The 2,500-nt window shown below is 43.4% G+C and overlaps 1 protein-coding gene across 4 annotated transcripts in view; it reads right to left on the reverse strand.

The window, feature by feature from the left end:
- Positions 1 to 2,500, reverse strand: part of LOC131425303 (RYamide receptor-like) — a 420,424-nt gene that overhangs the window by 213,276 nt on the left and 204,648 nt on the right. The window lies entirely within an intron of this gene.

A 2,500-nucleotide genomic window follows, 5' to 3' on the forward strand; every position in this document is an offset into this window, starting at 1 on the left:
TGAAATGTCATCTCTCGAAGACTGCCTGTCGTCTAAAAGAAATGTTGATAGATGAGATGAAAGGCAAGCTCGTCTGCTTGAAAATAGATTCTGCTGCCCGACACAATCGCCATATCTTAGGCATCAATGTACAGTATGCCCTAGACGAGCAGGTGGTCATTCGTACCCTTGGTATGATCGAAATCAAAGAAAGTCAAACAGCGGTGTTCTTGAAATCAAAAGTTATGGATACTTTGGCCGACTATGGGCTATCTCTTGAGAACATATTTTCCGTGACATGCGACAATGGGGCTAATATGGTGGCAACGGTTAGAAAATTAAACAATGATACGTACGTAATGCCTACAGAGCAGCAGGCTGATGGTACGAACATAGATGAGCTGGATGAGTCGGATGTGATAGAGGATGATAAACAGTGTGAACGAAACGTTACTGCTGAACTGGCCAATGAACTGTCCGAAAGGATTACTCTTGTGAGATGTGCCGTGCATACCTTACAGCTTGCAATACTGGATGTTGTTGATAAATCCGATGAGTCTATCCGAGCCATCACTGCTGTTGCTAGAAAATGTAAGCTGGTGAAGTACCGGTCAGAGTTTGATGCTTCATACCCACCCGTCTGGAGTAGGACACGATGGGGTGGTATATTCAAAATGATGGAATCGTTCGTACACCAAAAAAGGTTTTTTAACCAGTTGGCCGATAATTTTCCCGAACTAGACCTTTCCAATCAATGGTCGTTCATTGAGCATTACTATGATACGTTTAAGCCGTTGTACATCTGCACAAAGCAAATGCAAGAGAAGCACGTGTCGTTATCTGACTTCTATATGGCATGGCTGATAGCAACGAGTGAGGTACAGAAAGTTCGCGAAAACTCTTTCAGTCCCCATTTACTTCGGTCGTTGAACAATAGATTGAACATTTTGCGCCAATTGAAGGCGGTTCAGATGGCATTATACCTGGATCCAAGGTTCAACTATCGAGGTTCTAAAATATTCACGGCTGAGGAAAAAGATAAAATTCAGCAATACATAGTCGATACATGGGAACGTATCTGCCAACTGGGTAAAACACCGGCTAGTACAAGTAGAGAATCGTCAGAGTCTACCGATGATTTTGATCAGTATCTTACGCAAATGTTTGGTGAATCCGTGAATCTTGGTTGCGAGACCGGGTTTCTTCAACAAGTTAAGTCTTTGGACCTAGAGCCACGCCAAAAACATAACTACAACGTGTGGGACCATTGGTTGCGCCGTAAGACTACGCACCCAGAGATATATGCAGTAGCAATGGTTGTACTATCCACACCATCGAACCAAGTCTCTGTTGAACGGTCTTTCAGTGCCCTTGCCTTGGTTCTCTCTAATCAACGCACTGGCCTTGGGAAAGATACGTTGGAAAACATTTTACTTATTAAATTAAACAAAGACTTATTCTCCAGGGCGCTGGGAACTGCGTATGATTGGAAGGGCCCAATCGACCCGGTTGACGATGATTCTCAGGAATGAATATGATACCGTTGATGCTCAACTGAATGTCGAATGAGACAAATATTGTCGTCTATCACTGGCTCATCGCCGGGTGATAGGGGGATAACTTTTGTTTACATTTTCATGAAATCAATTTCCAATGATACTGAAAGGGTTCGGCAGTCATGATACTTGTTATGATTCAATTAGCGACAATCGTCGTTGGGTGGACGATGATATATGTGTTGTCTCAATGTAAGCTCGAGTCACCATTGTGATAACGAATTTTTTCAGCACTGACAGTAAAACTTTTCGCACTATATCACTATACCATATAGTGGTATAGTGCGACATTCTATGTCTCTTGCCAACTGATTCTACTCTGGTAATCGGTCCCGTGGATAGTACATGACCTAGTGGAGGTATCGTACTAGGACTGTATAGCACGTCTCGAACGACTTGATCGTTCGATGACGTGCTTATTTTTTTTAAGTTTTTTTCAAGTTTTTATTTACCATATATCACCATACTCGTCTAAGATGTTCCCATCAGTTTGCCATATGATGTGGCATGAATGGCCCTTGTAGTGGGATACATCCCCATACTCGTCTAAGATGTTCCCATCAGTTTGCCATATGATGTATCATGAATGGCCCTTGTAGTGGGATACATCCCCATACTTGCCTTAGACGTTCCCATCAGTTTGCCATATGATGTGGCATGAATGGCCCTTGTAGTGGGATACATCCCCATACTCGTCTAAGATGTTCCCATCAGTTTGCCATATGATGAACCATTAATGGCCCTTGTAGTGGGCATGTCAGCGAAACCGCCTTCTACGTTCCGGTCGGTCTGCCGCACGATGCGAGGCATAGTTGTCTCACTGACGGTACCGTAGTATACGGTTCCGCTGGTTGCGGTGGACCGACGCGTTAAAGTTATTACAAATCATGATAAAGTTGGCCTGTTTTGGCCACAAATCTATCTATAGGGGGACCACATTTCGGAACGTATGCGTCGAAAATATT

This window comes from Malaya genurostris, chromosome 1 (assembly GCF_030247185.1).
Source record: "Malaya genurostris strain Urasoe2022 chromosome 1, Malgen_1.1, whole genome shotgun sequence".
NCBI lineage: Eukaryota > Metazoa > Arthropoda > Insecta > Diptera > Culicidae > Malaya > Malaya genurostris.